Source organism: Dermacentor variabilis, chromosome 10 (genome assembly GCF_050947875.1).
Source record: "Dermacentor variabilis isolate Ectoservices chromosome 10, ASM5094787v1, whole genome shotgun sequence".
Classification (NCBI taxonomy): domain Eukaryota; kingdom Metazoa; phylum Arthropoda; class Arachnida; order Ixodida; family Ixodidae; genus Dermacentor; species Dermacentor variabilis.
Window position 1 is genome coordinate 67,606,782 of NC_134577.1, and position 18,520 is coordinate 67,625,301.

General features: G+C 47.7%; 1 protein-coding gene across 1 annotated transcript in view; it reads left to right on the forward strand.

Annotated features, from left to right (window-relative positions):
• Window positions 1-11,192: 11,192 nt before the first annotated feature.
• Window positions 11,193-18,520, forward strand: part of LOC142559603 (calcyphosin-like protein) — a 41,487-nt gene continuing 34,159 nt past the window's right edge. The window contains exon 1 of the mRNA XM_075671182.1: window positions 11,193-11,605. The gene's annotated coding sequence lies outside the window, so the exon portion shown is untranslated. The remainder of the gene's footprint in view (window positions 11,606-18,520) is intronic.

Consider the following 18,520-nt stretch of genomic DNA (forward strand, 5'->3'; position numbering starts at 1 on the left):
GTAGACCAACTTGGAAATTTGGGGGCGGGCCAAAATAAATTTCGGGTTGGACCAAGATGAAATTTCGGGTGGGCCAACTAAAATTTGGGACTGAGCCAACTTGAAATTCAGGGGTGGGCCAACTGAAATTGGCGGTATGCTTACGTATACTTAGACAACTACAGTGGAGTTTCTCCATTATTTTTCAGTTCTTGAATTTGCTTTGAATTGCGCTGCTGCGAACGCATGAGCTGGTGGCGATTATTATTTGGTTTGCTCACGAATACAGGCAATGTGCAGGGGGTGTTCGCATGATCGCGCACTCTTGCTGGCACTCAAATTGCGCAACCGTCCTATTCAGTTTAACGTTGAGTTACATTTTTATTACAAATACATGGACGAACGATGCACTCACGACTAATTCATTATACGAAGGCACGCTGAATATGTACCTGCGGTGCGCATGCGCGCACAGGCAAGAAAAAAGAACCAAACTCATAGCGATGTGCCACAAGCAATACTAGATCAGATCCACAAATTAAAGCATCTTTTTATGCGGCAGAAAAAAAGAATTCTGTAGGATAGAACTCGCCTCAAGGTTCCTTTTACATCAGTATGCCCCATTTCATGCAGCTTTAAGAAGAAACCAACTTTCTCACAAGCGTTACCTCCAGCATTCTCGGTGCTGTTATCGCCATTTTTCAAGAGTTTGTACCCCACTGGGGCGCGCAACTAGTCCAAAATCACGCGCCTCCATCGAATACTGCGGCCTGTCCGTGGGAGCCAAGGAGAAAGAGCGTGCCGTGCGCAGCGCGCGCAGCTGGCGTGCGAGGAGAATTGAGGAGGGAAGCGCCGCGGAGAGAATGTCACTACTTTCAAATTATCCAGGGGTTTTAGGGGTCGGCCCTCTCTACCCATCTCTCCTTTATCTCTTCTTTCTCCTCCCCCCTTTTTTTCTTCGGCAGGTATATATTTTCTCCGGCTAGGGTGCTTTAAAGGGACACTAAAGCGAAACAATAAATCAGTTTAGACTAATAAAGCATTGTTTGAGAACCCTGCAGGCAGTCAATTCAAAATAATTGTTTGATTATTAGATGAGAAAATGAAGGTAGAAGTATCACTATTTTAATTTCGCGCCGAAACCCCGACGTCGCTACGTCAGCGTGACGTCAGGGATTCCAAAGTATGTTTTCGCATTTGGGCCGCGTTGGCTGAGTAAAGGTTCCCGAAACTTGCTGTGTTTAATATTTGGTTCCTTTAGAACACAATGTAGTCAATCGGTACCAATATATAAGGAAGTCGGCTCTAGAAGATGCCATCAAAATCCATGACGTCACAGCGACCATGTGCGGGAACTTCAAGGAGGCGTCGCCACCCGTCTTCCGTTATTGTGCTTTTTCTTGCTTGCCAAGCGTCTTATTGTGGTAAGAGTGGAGTTTTTAGTGTCGTAGAAAGGTTTACTGATGCAGAAGAAACAATTTTTCTCTTTAGTGCCCCTTTAAACAACCCGCTAGCTACAAAGGGGTTAGCCACAATTCATCATCATTATTAGGCTCGGGATTACATTGATTGCGCGTCTTGTCCGCATTGCATCTCGTCGTCTGCGCCTGTGCGCCTGCGCAGAGTAGCAATAGCACCCCTTGCGTTTGCCGATTTGTGATCACAATGGAGGAAAAGAACTAGGAAGTTTACCAGCAAGTACGCTACCCTACCGGTCGCATACTTTGTAGACCTTTATCTACGAGGTGAGCGGCATGGCAACAAAGAACGTCAAGGGGGAAGTAAGGGAGGCTGAGATAGTCACATGGGTGGCGGCAATGGAAAAGAAACCTGCTATATGAGTAACTACTTAAGATGAAAAAAAAAACACGAAATGATAACGCACACGGAAGCTCTTCAGTTTCTTGAGATCAGGCGGGCTATTCTGTAAGAGTCCACTTAGTGGACTGTCCATTTCGGCCGCTGCTAATTGGATGTAATGTAGCTGTGCGAGCGAGGAGCAGACAAACCGCCCTAGCCAGTCAGGAACGGCTGAAATGGACAGTCCACTAAGTGGACTCTTACAGAATACCCCCACGGGATGCCTTAGAACACGCACTTATAAAGCGAGATACAACAAGGAAGAATCATGTGCTTGCTGTGGTAAAGCTAGGGAAACGATGGAGCGTGTATTACTAGAATGTGAATATACCTGCCCAGCGGTCGAGTTGGGTACCTTTGCCCTCCTTGAAGCCCTTGGGGTCAGCGAGAGCAGGGGGAAAGTAAACATGTTAAGATGTAACTCGCTAAGTAAGAGGCGTGAGAGTGGCTTGTAGGGCTAGCCGGTACATGGTTATGCTAGGAGAATGCCAGCAAACTTGGAAAAGCGGAAAAATCGAGAGGCAGACATAGACAAAGCGACAGGAAGGTCGCTTTGTCTATGTCTGCTTCTCGATTTTTTTCCCCTTTTCCAAGTTTGTTGCTGTTCCCCTAGCATTACCAAGTAAGAGGCGATTGGAAGATAGGAAGCGACCCCCCCCTCCCTCCCCCGGCTTATGCAAAATACCCGGCGCCTATCCGGAAAACTGCCTGGATAGCCAAAGAAAGCTATTCGCTTTAGCAATCATTCGCAGATGTACGCAAATCTGACCAACTTGCATGTCAAGGAGCACTCGCACCTTCTGGAATTCCAATGTGTCCATTGTGTCACTGACTCAACTGTACGCAAGACTTTGTAGACGTTTGTCTACGAGGTGATCACATCAAGTTTTTCGAATTAAAAAAAGGTAGCCTGAAGCAAATAACATAATTCTTGTCCTTGAATTTGATTATTCAGAGGCCGACATTACTAGCACGAGAAATCGAAACACATTTTATTAACAATAATTCAATAATTAACTGCTTAATTAAAAATAAATAATTACGTTGCTTCCATGTTGCAATTTACGAATTGCAGCCGGTGAGTTTGCAAGACGTATCTACTTGCCAATGAATCTCCAGGATGACACCAGTTCCGAGATATTTTCCAAAGTGTGGGACGAAATACATGGGCTTTCCGGTTACGTTCGTACTTCAGTGCATAAAAGATCGTTTTGTTAAAGATGTGCCTAAATGGAACGAACAACAGTGCAACAACGACGAGTTTGTGGCGCATATCTCCAAGCTGGTGTCATTCTGGAAATTCATTTTAAGTGGATACGCCTCGCAAGCTCACCGGATATAATTCTGATTGTAACGTGTGCGGTAAAGTAATTAATTAGGAAGGTAATTAGACGTGTTGGTTAATTAGTTGAACGTGTGTTTCGATTTCTCGTGCAACTAATGTCCGCCTCTGCGAATAATCCAGATAAAGGACTAGAATTATGTTATCTCCAGCAGCCGATCTTTAAAAATTTCGTATAACCTAAAAATGATCGCCGCGTATACGTACAGCCTGCTGCCTTCGTTATACCCGAGTCTTTTCGTGCTTCGCTATACCGGGGTTTAGCACTTCTATTCTCTCCTGAATATGTTCAGACTCCTCGCTACTTCCGCCGCGCGATGTACGCTGCGTTCGCTCTGGCGGCGTCCGGCAGCGCGTTCCGACGGCTTCACTAAACGGCCGCTTCGGGGCCGCGTTGCTGCCTGATAGGTGGGGCTGCCATTCGATGTGCTTATACACGCGGCTGCGCGGAAACTACTATGGAAGTCGTACTCGTGTAACCTTGCCTTGCACACGGTGTGGCTTCACGGCACTGCTGTTTGTGCCGTGAAGCCGGGCCGCAAGGCAGAATTCGTGCGTAACCCTCTCCCCTCCCTCACGCCTTTTCCCCTTGAAATTTTAGAGCACAGCTCTCTTAGTAGGCCGTTCCTACGGCGAGCGACAGCGTTGTCCCTCGTAAGTGAGCGAACGAGCTCGGCGAAGGATGAAAGCGAACGCGGAGCGCAGAGGGAGATGAAAGACGGCGATCGCGGAGAGAGCTCGAGGAGGAAAGCGGAGGAGGAGGAGCGTGCAGCGGAATCGTGAGGCGGAAAGCGGGGGAGGAGGCTATGGGGACAGCGTGAGAAGAAAAGCGTGGTACCGCGCAAGACGGGCTTTGCGGCGACGACCGCTACGAGATGGCGCCATAGTAGCGCGCCGTCGTCTGTTCACCGATGGTGTGCGTCGAGTGCGTCCACAGACAGCAATATGGAAACAAAGCGCTGCAGAGCGGAGGTCTGTTTGCGGCGGCTGCTGTGAATCGCGCCAACGCGTCACCCACGCGCTGCCTCTCGATTAGCGAGGCAGTCACGCCACACTTCGCTCCGTTTGACGTATGCCGCACGAGTCAGATTGTCCGCGCCAGCCAATATATTGCGAAATGAAAACACGTATAAAGCTGCGCTCAAATTTCGTATTGGGGAGTCTCGTGATCCTCGGTGGATTTTTTTATAATACCTGCTGACGGTAATGCGCCTGAAAAGGCAGTGCTATTTGCTGACAGAACAGTAGGGGCATAAAGCTAAAAAAATTGGCAGTATGTGTTAAGGTTAAACAGTATGGCGATGATACACATATAATGTGTGGTAATAATCAAGCATGATTTATTAAAAGTACAATTAAAGGGAGCAATAGTAACAATTAAGGAGATCGCAAACTGAGGGCTCTTCGGAGTATACGTGGTCATGCATTATCACATAAAGAGTGTAAAGGTTTCCTTGTGGGCCAGTGAACCTTTGCTTCGATGTCGATACCAAACCAGACGCACGTGTCGTCTGCGGCGACGGCAGAGTGGAAAACATATTTTTTTTATAGTTCGAACGGTTGCGGCAGATGGTGCCACTGTTGTATAAAGTATGTTGCAATGAGACGTATTCTGGTCTAATGCGATAAGGTTACACTGGCGCTGCACTATAAATAGCATTAAACAATACCCATAGCCGGCTGGCGTTTCTAACAACATTTTATTGCGAGTGATTGTGTTCAGCCGCAAAAGTCAGGCTGTCGGAGCGACACAGCGTGCTCTATTTGTAGTATGTTACGTCCACTGTCTATGGGATGAAAGTTATCGCACTTCTGCTTGAATTTCATGCTTGATAGCGTGCAGTCGACGTAAATTATTCGAAAAATGTTCGGATTTCTGAGTAGTGACTACTCGATTCCATAATTTTTTTTAAAAATCTTCGCACACCCCACCAGTCATGGTCATGGCTGTCCGCGCGATGAGCGAATACGCGGCCCACGCGCCCTGTCTTAGATGTAACCTGCGGCGGGTGCAAAGCGTAAGGGCGAGTCGAGATGGCTGGTTGCTTCGTGCGCACTGTGTTCCCGAGTGCCTGTACTGTGGAGGTGGCGTAATCTCAAGTTTCCGAGACGTGCTGACGCGAGAAGCAGCACGAAGCGTTCACTACCCGCCGCCGGCGCTCTTGGGATGTCCAGTGCTTTGCTATATCGCTGTCATTGCTTCGACTTTCGGGCGAAACCGCACCATTTTTTGTTAGCCACAGCTACATGTAGCCAACAGGCGATGAAGGCAAGGAAAGCGTAAGAGAAATAACTCGTTTGAAATTGAATTGTAGAAATAAGGGAAAGGGAAATGAAAGTGGTCGAAAGTATAATTTGCCTCTCATCATCGCCACCACCACCAGCAGCCTGGCTACGCCCACTGCAGGGCAAAGGCCTCTCCCATACTTCTCCAGCTACCCCGGTCACGTGCTAATTGTGGCCATGTTGTCCCTGCAAACTTCTTAATCTCATCAGCCCACCTAACTTTCTGCCGCCCCTCTGGTGGTTTTGTCTCTGGTTGTTACTTAACCCACATCTTTAGCATTACACGTGCCTGGCTCTACCGATTGAGCTACTGCGGCGGCTAGATTATACATGTATGTGTCACTTCCGCCGCCGTGGCTCTGAGGCGCGCTGGCTAACACCACCAAGGCTAGATCTAGTGCACATGCACGAGTACTCAATATAGTAGACGGGAGGAAAGAAGAGGCCTCGAAGGACGTTGAACTTTTGCGGGCACTTGTTACACCTTTTTGGGTGTGCTTTTTTGTACAATTTCTGGCGCAATTTGCCATATTCGCGCGCTATTGATCTCCCGTATGGAGCCAACAGACAACGAAGCCAAGAAGAGCACAGGAGAAATGTTTCTCTTTCTTTTGTTTTCATTTTAATTGAGTTGTAGAAATAACGAGTGAAAGGAAACTAACATGATCTGATTATAAGGCACGCGGTTGTGGGGGACTCCGGATTAATTTTCGCCACCTGTAGTTTTTTTAACGAGCACTTAAATGCAAGTACAAAAGCGTTTTTGCATTTCACCCCCCTTTAAATGCAGCCGCCGCAGCCGGGATAGCGCCCTCGACCTGGAACTCAGCAACGCCACGCCACATATCCACTAAGCTATATACGCGGCGGGTAGGAAAGGGAAACGAAAGCTGGCGAAAAGTTGCCGCCGGTGGGTACCATACCCACAACTTCTGCATAGCGCACTTCCATATATTTATGTTCCTTTCAAGGTACTCGGCTTAGCTTGTTTGAGAAAAAGAGCGAATTCACAAATTCCTGTTTGTACTGCCAAATTAAAGAAAATACACCCCTGGGGGGTGGGGGAGTTGTAAAGCTTTCTAGACAGGGTGTACTCTATGAAAATTGACAACAGAGACTGACACCAAGGGCAACATAGGGGAAATTACTTGTGCTTAATAAATGAAATAAAGAAACGATAAATTAATGGAAATGAAAGTGGATGGAGAAACAACTTGCCGCAGGTAGGGAACGATCCCACAGTCTCTGTGGGATCGTTCCCCACCTGCGGCAAGTTGTTTTTTTCTTCCACTTTCATTTCCATTAATTTATCGTTTCTTTATTTCATTTATTAAGCACAAGTAATTTTCCTTGTGGGATCGTTCCCCACCTGCGCCAACTACTTTTTTTCATCCACTTTCATTTCCGTTAATTTATCGTTTCTTTATTTCATTTATTAAGCGCAAGTAATTTCCCCTATGCGAAGGCCGGGGGATCGTTTGCCACCTGCGGCAAGTTTTTTCGTCCGCTTTAATTTCTATTAATTTATCATTTATTTATTTAATTTATTAAGCGCAAGTAATTTCCCCTATGTTGTCCTTGGTGTCAGTTTTTGTTGGCTTCTTATGATATGACTAATAAAGATCGGGCCCCTCGGTTAACTCCCTTTCTTCTCGTCTATAAAAATTGAGTCACTATCGTTGCGCGATTTGAATGTAAAAGCATTATGGCTTCTCTGATTAATTGGTTACGTCCATGATAGGTGGCGTCATACATTGTCACGTGCCCTTCACAACTCTACTTTAGTCCACCTTATTCTACTTTGCTCTAATCTGTACCAACCTTATTCAACCTTAATCCATTTCAATTCTCCTTAATACACTTCAATTCACCTTCGTTCCCTTGAACTTAATTCACTTTACTCCACCCTAAGTCGCCTTACTCTAACTTGTTCCAACTTTAATTCTGTATTACTAGGGACGTTATACAAGGCGCTGATGATGACACTGATGGCGATGATCTTTGTTACCACTCGTTGCGGATAACGCCGGCATTTCTGCCTCATGGGACATACTAATGCTTTCGCGTTAATAAAAAAAAAATATGGTGTACACCCTGGGCTATTGTGGCACAAACCATGCGCACCCTTTCTAAACCCTCCGCCGATGTGACTTTACTCCGAAAGCGACATTACTCAGCAGTGCACGCCATTACACTGCGCGTACTGCTCGATCGAAGGGTGTACGACGCCCGCCGAGGGCCAAGCAGAATGTTATTGAGCGCACATTGATTGCTCCTCGCTTGGGATGCGCGTATACCCAACGTCGTGCACTGCTTATGAAGCAAAGCAAAACAGGGTGTGTAGCACGCAGTTCTTGAAGCTGCGCTTTGGCGGAAGGCAAATCGAACCGAACCATGCAGTCGAAGATGTGTGCCTCGCCGAGCCCACGGGTCCGTCACCACACAGGTGGATCGGCCTGTCCTTTCGTCGGAGGCATACGTGCGCATGTCACACCTTTGAGGTATAAGGGTGTGCGAATGTTCATAGTTTCGAATGTGAATCGAATGGTTTTTTTGGCTCCTTCGAACATTCGATTACGACCGAATGTGCGTCTATAGTAGCCAATACTACGGTTGTTGAAACATCTATCTAGCTATCGCGAAAGAAGGCTCACCACATGTGCGTGGTCCACCAGGTTCGTAAAGGCATGTACGGATAAGAATAAGTTGGTGTGCGTCAGTGAATTTCGCGTTTCTACGATACCAGAAAGGTCACTCTTATTGGTGGCATAGGCTTGTTAAGAGAAAGCTCTTACTCGGGGGCTCCTATATCTAAATACACGGGAACGAAGAAATAGTTTTTCTCGCCAACCATTACACACAATTTGATAAGGTTTACTGCTTTTGAAAGAGAAAGCCAAGATCTAGTGACTCTGGCAATTGGAGTTTGTTATTTGTTTGCCGATATTTAATGAAGATTGTTGAAAATTTCCAAATTTTATCAACGGACTATTAAGTTTACAACTCTGGCACTTAGCAATGATAATCGATATCGATCCCGCAAACAGCACCTATAATATTGCATCTAAAGCGGGCAAAATCATTATATGCCCTAAATCGAAATTCTGCTTTCTGCAGTCACTGGAATATATCTTTCTCTCTCAAACGCAGCGAATTTGATTCAAATCGGTCAAGAGCGCGTGTCTCATCAAATCATTCTTGCGTTTTACGTGTACTTGAATAGGCGGCATCGGAGTTGACCCCGAGCTATAGCTTCCGGTTCAATGAAGAAAAGACGAAGCAACGAAGCCAAGGCCTAAAGTCAGAGTATGCACCAGTAATCAGAGTGCTCACCCACCCTCCCACTAAGATGTAAGGGGGGGGGGGAGGGCACCGGCCCTCCCTTGCGTGGTGATCATCAGTGCATGCACATGCACTCACGCCCCTCTCCCACCGACGCACACATACACGTACAGGTAGCCTACGCATGCGTGGTGCCCCTCCTCGAGCTAAGGGAGACCTTAAGCGTGAAGTATACGGAGTGGGCGACGCTGCCTTGAAGTTTGTCGCAACCAGCACGCCCTCTTGTCATTGAGTTTGACATCTGCTCGGGCTAAGACAAATATTTTTTTTTTTATCGGGGAAGATAGACCACATTGAATTCTAAGTAAATCAAAAAGTTTTACCTGAGCCGCAAATGTTACAAATAATTAAAAAGAAATTGAAATTCGTCGTTCCGAAAATAGAAATTTGAATTTTTTTGGCTTCAAAATCTGTTCTAATAGATCAGCCTGTTACGACGAAATTAAGGAGTGTATTTCTTTCTTTTTTCTTGATTACAACTACGATATCATTAACTCGCGTTTGTTCCCTCACCCAATCTGCTCTTTTCTTATCCCTTAACGTTACACCCATCATTCTTCTTTCCATAGCTCGTTGCGTCGTCCTCAATTTAAGTTGAACCCTTTTCGTAAGCCTCCAGGTTTCTGCCCCGTACGTGAGTACTGGTAAGACACAGCTGTTATAAACTTTTCTCTAAAGGGATAATGGCAACCTGCTGTTCATGATCTGAGAATGTCTGCCAAACGCACCCCAGCCCATTCTTATTCTTCTGATTATTTCAGTCTCATGATCCGGATCCGCAGTCACTACCTGTCCTAAGTAAGTGTATTCCCTTACCACTTCCAGTGCCTCACTACCTATTGCAAACTGCTGTTCTCTTCCGAGACTGTTAAACGTTACTTTAGTTTTCTGCAGATTAATTTTTAGACCCACTCTTCGGCTTTGCATCTCCAGGTCAGTGAGCATGCATTGCAGTTGGTCCCCTGAGTTACTAAGCAAGGCAATATCATCAGCGAATCGCAAGTTACTAAGGTATTCTTCATTAACACTTATCCCCAATTCTTCCCAATCCAGGTCTCTGAATACCTCCTGTAAACGCGCATGCGCAGTACCGTCGCCCTATAGTTCTTGCGTACGCAAGCCGCTTGCGTCCCCTAAACTGAAACTCTCTAATGTATCTTCTGGATGCCGCTCGCGCATGCGCGATCCCGAAGAGCTATAGCGCACCCGCACTTGTAATCGCACCTAGAAAATAACGATAGAAACGCTCTCTTAAAACGTCCTCTTATGTGACAGCCATTCCACCTCCCTGCATTCCGTACCGAAAGGTTAATGCACCGTGTACGGCGTTCTATAGAAATCGAGTGAGACAAGCGCCGTGCGGGAGTGAACTTCACTTCAATGGGCGAACCTGCTAATTGGGACCGTGCCACCGCCGTATTTTTTCAAGCCCCTTCATCTCTCTTTCTCTCTGCTTCATCCTTCCTTTTCTTGCTTTGGTAGATGCTCCGAACTAGGTGTTGTGATCTCACGCGAACGCCTAGGTAACGAACGGATTTCCCAGCTTTCCGACGAGCCGCAGAATCGGGCGGGCCCGCGGCGTTCCCGCGAGAGAGAGAGAAAAAAAAAATCGATTACGCGTCATTAAAATTTACTGCTGAGAGTGCGCCATTCGGCGCCACAAGCGGTTCGTGTGTCCCAGGAACGGCGACAGACGATCGACTGTTTTGTCTCCGCTGCCGGCTTCGCGCAGCGCTTTGCGTACACGCAGGAAAGCGACGCAGTGCGTAAATAGTCGCGTATACGTGCATCGACGCGCGTATACTCCAATTAATGAACTGTACACGCGCGGAGTGTGTCGGGAATTGTTTACCTGCTATACGTGCACGTGTCTCAATCTAATGGACGCGGTGCGCAGGTGCGTTCGATTCGTTGCGAACGCCGTTGTGTATATACCCGTTGGCCTAAGTAAATATCCGTATAGCAGCCACGGCACAAGACAAAGCCAAAAGAAGCCGCATGCATGCACTCGCGATCGCTGAGTGTTCGCATGGGGTGATGTCCGCAGCCCGTGCTGCATAGCGCGAGGGCACGCGATCTTTTCAACACATTTGGCGTGAAGAGCGAAAAAGTGCGCTTTACATTCGCGAAACGAGTGAATTGAACCATACGTATGCACCGAGGGATCCTTTGCTGCTGCCGACTGCGAGCACGTGCCCGATATAATACGCGGAGATTTCTCGCGGAGCAGATTTCGCCGGAAACAGTTTCCTCGTTTCTGTTTCTCTCTCCCCCTCTCTCACTCTGACTTTTTTTTTATGCTCCTTTTCTAATCCTTTAGCTTTTTTTGTGCGTACGACTTGGACGCTGTGTTTACGATTAGTACCCATAGTAACCGCCGGCCCCTCCGAAGGGCCGGACGGCCTACGTACAATGAAACCTATATCGACCCACGAGGGTCGGGGTACCCCGCATGTACGATACCAAGATGCGGAGTTTTTGGAAGCAGTTTTAGGCAGTATCTTTATATTTTAGCATACCGCGCCAACACGTACAACGGTTGCGGTTTAGCGATATGTTGCCCGTTTGATACCGTACAGTGTTGGGGATTTGCTCGCGGTCTGCGCGCGGTCATCGGTGTTCGAAGACAGCCGGGCACGCGTCATTGCAACGGACACCATTTTCCGCCTTTCTGTTTTTTCGTCTGCACGGTGCGTCTCGTCTGCATCGCATAACGGCATCGTCTGTTAATCGGCGTTGCCGCAGCGGACGACGTCGAGTTGACATCTGTTGAGCAGCGGTCGTCATCGGTTTAAGGTAAGTTCTTTCAGTTATCTGACGCTGCAGTAATGTTTATTTGCGCATTGATAAGTGAGTGGCACTATGTGATCCTTTATAGTGCATGGAGCAGCCATTTTTCTTCGGTAAAAATGAACTATTGTGATAACCTCTGGCCCCGAACCAATGCATGGGGAACTCAAAATCGAGTTCGGAAGAGACGAAGCGAACAAACAGTGTCCTGAGTGTTTGGTTTATTTATCGAAACCTCTATTTTTGTTTATATTAGGGCCACGATCGCTTGTCGGAACTTTCCGGTAGGTTATGTGAGCGCTGAGGCTCAGAGAGCAGTAAATATGCTTTTGTTGTCAATAAACGCCTATTTATTCGTGTTTTGCGCGCCTGTGCGTGTTTACCTGGTGGTCATGACGCCGTCTACGACAATCAATGAAAAACAAACGGCTCGTACTTGAGTCAGTTTAAATGCTCAATGGTTGCCCTGCCGGTGCATCGCTCTGAAGGAATCGACACTGAGCAAAGAAATTGACATCTACGGTTTCGCGTTTCGAACTGCATCTTTTCCGGTGTATAACTCACGTGAGTGTGTTTTGCTTACTTGTGCTCGAAACATATGCTGCTTTTCGGGCAACTGGTATTTTTTGATTTTGTACAATTCTTCTTTTTATCCATGGAATGCGCGAGCAAGTCTTAGTCTAGAGAATTACGTTCCGGATCATAGACGGGCAATATGTGTCTAGAGAGCCTGCTAGGCCATCTCGAGGAGTGCAAGTGACTAAAAAAACAAGAAAGTGGGGTGCAACAGGGAGAGGGAGGCAGGTTAAGTGTGCATGTACGTTCTCAAGAGCCACGCAAATGCCTATATTTTCGGTCATAGCGCTGTCACCGTGTATGTAAAGCGCTGTGATCTAGACAAGTTGCTTCGGAGTAACTGTAGGCAATGCTTTCCAGAGCCCTAACAGTGACTCTGACACAGCGCCACTGCACACCAATGGCAGAGTTGTCGCAAAGTTGCGGGCAAGCAGCGAATCCACACATACAGATGTCGTAGTTTGACTCGCAAAGCGCTTTCCCCAACTCAAGCAGCAAGACACGCTAATTATGCGTGGGGGACTCCACTGAAGGTCTCCGGCTGAACAAAATATGCCGGCAGAGTCTACACGTCTACACCTCCTCGCTTAGTTATACGAGTTTTGAGAGAGACAACAATGGTAAAATGCGGCATGGGCAAACACACGAAAGTAGACGGTTCATACCCGTATTTCATTCTCGAACACATAGTATGCTCAATTCTCAAAGGTGTATTGCCACGAAATTTTACTGCAGTCAACAGTTATGCGTAATCGGCACCCATGCCGTGACCGCACTGATATCCATTAGACATCCTTCGGACATCGGGTTCAAGGATATACATATATCCCTTGGATGTACTAAGTTCATCCGTCGGACACACCTCACTCGATCGTTTTTCCCACACTTTCCCCGTCACTGGAGCATTCCTTGCTTGTGCGTGAGGGATATCATGGAGACATGCTGGGTACATTGCATGTACATGTCAGAACGTCTTGCAGTGTTCGCTGCAATGAATGATACGTTCGTAGCAGATGCCGAGTAACAGATGCAACGGATAGAACGTTCGTAGCAAGACCAGATACATCACGTGTGCACGCGCGCAAAGTTGCAGTGTGCTCTTTATTCTCTTAGGCCTTCGCTCACGCACAAGTGGCGTTTAGAACTTAAGTTACCAAATTGTGTCAGATAATGTATAAAATACGACGTAGACAAAATTCGCAGGGATGATACTGTCACGTTGTGACGATGAAGAAAGCGGTAGCGAAACTGTGAATCACGTAACTAGCTCTTTACATATTGGGCGAACCTGCGCCCAGAAATAATTTGGAGGATGCTTAAGCTTCGCCTTTTAACCTTTCAAAGATCCCTGACTGCTCATCACCTTCTCGGCAAGTGGAGCGCATGTAACCGTAATGTTTACTGGGAAACGCTAGCCGCGAAAGCTATGCACGAAGGCGGGCACTGTGGTAGAAACGCGGCCTCTTGCGTGTGCCGCGATGCGACAGGAGCGAGCGCCAGCTGGAGGTACTGCAAGAAACTGGCGCGCCGTTCCGTGGCCTCCAAGACACCCATCGCACCGGCGCGCGCAAATGGCGGACACCGCGGCCGGTTTGTGTGTGTGAAGGGGTTCCCTTGAGTTTTCGCGTAACAGAATGGTGTTTTCTCGTATAGTCGAATTACAATCAGGGAGCTATCATGTTTGTAGGTTGTGTGTAAGTCGTAGTTTACAATTTTTTCACGTATGTTGGCTTGAAAAATTCAATTAGTTCAGTAACTTCCTTGCGTCACATGGACGGCCTGGGTGTGGTTGGTTCAAAATCCTTTTGCCGAAACGATGTCTGACGCCGGACGCCGACGCCGGCTTTTCTGCGACGTGGCCTCCTAACGCTATAACGTTTAAACCGGCTTCACTCAAAGGGCAACAATAGCGGCGACCACAGTTGGCAATCGTCGGAATCTGATCTGCGGATCAAGCGTGTCTCTTTGATGGAGGACTCGCCGAACGTTCCAGCGTTATCACTGTTGCCTGCGTGCTTTACAGAAAGTGCTACACAATTGGTGTCGCGCATATAATATGATTACACAAAGCTCGACGAGAACATACGCAACAGATGGAATCAACGATAGCATTCGAGCAAGTTCTAAATCATGCAGGCACGTCTTGCGCTGAGCGAAAACTAATTTAGCCAGGGAACTGCAGCCCCCGAAAAAAATAAGTATAAATGAGTACACATGCCAATAGTTTCGAGTTATAATTTGAACAAGTGAGAAAACGTAATTCTGTCACGAGACAGCTAAAATATCCCGCAAGAAAGTCCATGTGCAATATTCAGGGGACTTCTCGTGGTATAGGATATCCAAAATTTAACGTTGGGCGCATGTCATATTTGTCTCCGTAAATGTTCAGGGATATTGGGATATGATTTGGATTTCCCACGGACGAAGCGTATTCACTGGGTATTGACTGAACGGAGCCTGACCAGCTTCTGCGCCAAGAATAATTAACCCCCTTCTTCATTACTACCACAATGGTCTTTTGGTAAATATGAAGAGCGCTGTGGCTTGGGAGGTCGCCAGGGCAAATGCATCTGGTGTGCTATTATAAAGTGCATCGAATACGGCCAGGTTTACGTTTTGAGCCAATCAGAGAAGACGTAGCCACATTGTGAGCCAATCACAGCTTGCGTTTCCGGTGAATTTAGGGGACGCGAAAGTTAATTCGGTAATTATTCGCGATCAACGATAGCAGGAGCGTTACACAATTCTTACGAAAATTAAAGGTTGACGTGCCCACTCGTGGTGGTTGCCCTCGAACGGATAACTTTTCTAGGCCACGCTGTCGTTGCCTGTCGTTACGTCAGCACGGGAGTATAGCAGCGCTGGTGTCGCCGTCTTGCGAATGTGCATTTAATCGAAATGTGACGAGTCTCACCGATTTTCTGCCCCCCTGCATCAAGCAGTGCTTTAAAAATGTTATTACTCCGATAAGGCACCAAGATTCACCTACATTTGACACCAAGCCACAACCACTCCAACGGGGATAACTGGCAGGCCCATTATAGGCAGCAAGCAAGCAAATCTTCATAGACCGCTGCGCCTCCAGGACAGCCTTCGGAGAACCCCGCTGTCGTTCCTACTGCTTTACCGTGGATACCCGCTCTCACGACGGCAACGGTCCTTCGGATCTGGCGGGAGCAGAGACAACTTTTTCTGGACACCGCTCCCAGAACTCCATCCACCACAAGACGTTGCCCACGCGACTCGGGTACATACTCATACGCCAGGCGCTGCCAATAAACCGGCGAGTCATCAGCAGATGGCGCAAGCGCACCATAGGTCGCCCGAGCTGAGGGTCTGGGATAGACATGACACATCTACTATGGACACGCCAAGCGGCAATCAGAAGCCGCTCATACTCGGCCCTCTGGGAGTGACGTTCTTGTGAGGAGTGGACCATATCGACGCATCGCTCCAAGGCTTCCCTGCTGGCCCTTCTGACTTAGGCGAAGGAAGGCAACGTCCTGTACCTGACTCCACACATCTGCCAGACGTCTGAAGCGCTGGAACACATTGTTCGATCGCCCAGCATATATGCTGGATCGAAGGACGTTGTAAAGTTGCCTAGCCAGCGTTGGCAGGCAACCACTGTCGGAAGGCGCTATCCTCGGCCCATGATCTGACACTGCAAATTCAATGCGGGCAACTAAAGCGCTGTTGAAGTTTCTGCAGGACACCAAGCTGGTCGAGCGGTTCTAGTACGGCCACTGTCTAATATACATCGGCACTCACCACTTCTCTTATCATTATCACCCATCCCAATACTTTCACTCCCCTTCCCTTTTCCTCAGTGCAGAGTAGCAGACTAGCGCGTACTAGCTGAGGTCTTTCCTGTCAAGAAATTCTACCTTTTGTATTCCTCTCTCCTCCACCTAGATGACGGGCCAGCCCTTAGGATTAAAGTTTAGTATTACTTCACCCATGGCCCTCAGTCCCCAGCAGTGCTGAGCACCTGACCAAGGCGGCGGTCAGAACTTCGACGCTGCAGAGTGTACTAAGAATCTCCGGATTCTGACAGGCCGCCACTGGAAACTCAATCTGGCAACGTTCAACACACGAACCCTCTCGAATACACCTAGCTTAGCAACACTCTTGGAGGAATTACCAGGCATCGCGTTGGATATCATTGGCCTTAGGGAAGTTAGAAGAACTGGCGAGGATTATACAGTGCTGACTAACGGCCACATCTTCTGCTACAGAGTACTTCCAGATAAGAGACAATACGGAGTAGGATTTCCCAGCCATAAGGACATAGCAGGGCAGCATTTACGAATTCTACAGCACTAATGAGAGGGTATCAGTAGTGGCAATAAAGCTGAGTAGGAGGTATAGAATAAAGGTAGTACAAGCCTTCGCTCCAACCTTCAGTCACGATGATGAAGAAATAGAAAAGTTTTGTGAAGATGTTGAATTAGCGATGAGAAAAGTGCAAACTCAGTATACTGTAGTGATGAGCGACTTCAATGCAAAAGTGAGGAAAAAGTAGGCTGGTGAACAAGCAATTGGCAACTACGGAATCGATTCTGGGGACACTAGAGAAGAGGTATTGATAGAATTAGTCGAAAGGAATAAGCTCTGAATAATGAATACTTCCGTTGGGAAGCGAAGCAACTGAAAGTGGACCTGGAAAAACCCTAATTCAAAAACAAAAAAATGAAATAGATTTCATACTCTCTGCCGATCCCAGCAAATGCAGGATGTAGAAGTGTTAGGTAAGTTAAAGTGGCAGTGATCACAGGTTAGTGACGTCTAGGACTTCCCTCAGTATGAAGAGAGAAAGAGTAATGTTACTTCTGAACTTAACGTTACAGCGCAAACACCTAAGACGAACCACAAAAAGAAAGAAACGACACACACTGTGGTTCGTCTTAGGTGTTTGCGCTGTAACGTTAAGTTCAGAATTATGTACCAACTAGGCCCAAATGAAGTTTTACTGAAGAATAATGTTAGGCAAGAAAAAACAGGCCAACCTACACGCAGTAAGGGTAAATGCAGACCAATTCAGGCTGGTGTTGGCCAACAAATATGCAGCTATTATAACAGAGTGATGAAGATGACTTGGATATAACGAATGAAAACGTAACTAGGCTGGTTTCAGAAGCAGCAATTGAAGTGGGAGGCAAGGCACCAAGGCTACTATGTAAGCACTCCCAAGCAACAAAGGACCTAATAAAGAAACAACAAAGCATGAAAGTGTCCATTTCAAGAGATCAGATAGAATTCGGGGAACTGTCAAAACTGATCAACAAGGAGAAAGTAAGGAATGTCCGAAATTAGAACGTGAGAAAGACTGGGGAATCAGTAAAAAAGTGGACGCAGCTTGAAATCCGTGAGAAGAAAACTTGACATAGGACAAGCCAATATGTGCGCACTGGAAGATAAGCAGGGTAATATCATCAGCAATTTAGAAGATATAATAAATGCAGTGGAAGAATTATATACTGACCTGTACAGTGCCCAGAGGACTCGGGAGAACTCCATTCGGAACGATAATGAACAGGATACAGAATTCCTGTAAACATTCGCTCACTAACTAAACCAACAAGGACGGTGTCACGCGCGCACAAGCAAACACGGACACATCTCACTCGATGACAGCGGAAACTCGCTGTCAAAACGCTGGAGTGAGGAAGCGCGGCAGCAGCGGCGAGCGAGTTGACCTTCGTGCGGCGGGAACACATCGCACGGCGGAAGTCTGTCCCCGTCGCAGACCGCTTTCAAAATAGGGCCCGCGCGGCCGCGCCACACGCATTAGCCGCGGATAAAGCCCCTTAAACTTCGTAAAGTAGTGCCACGCTTTGAAGAATGCCACCTCCTCCTCGCGCGCTCTGGCCGAGGCCGACGCCGCATCGCTATTGGCCTAATAGCATCACGTGGGTCCTCGCGTCGTGCATCAGCGCCATTTTTGCTCGAGAAGCGATTACGGAGTGGCGAGGAGCGCATGTTGGCGCCGTTGATACGCTCGAGCAGTGTAGGCGGCGCCAAGGTCGAGTAGGGAGCGCGAAAGAGAGGAGAAACGAGGAGTGAAGGCGGAGGAGGAGAATGTCACTACTTTACGAAGTTTAAGGGGCTTTAGCCGCGGGAACAGAACCCCCCTCCCTCCACACTCTGCCCGGCCCCCGGTGCTTTGGGCGCGGCGGAAGACTGCGCGCTTCTTCCCTACTTTCGTCCCTTGCGCGCGCTATATTGAGTCGTCATCGCTGGCTCACCCTCGCACGCTTTCACTCGCACATACAGCGTACGACGTGCGACGATGATGTTATCGCCCTTGGAATTTACACGGAACGTCACGGCGACACCGGCGGC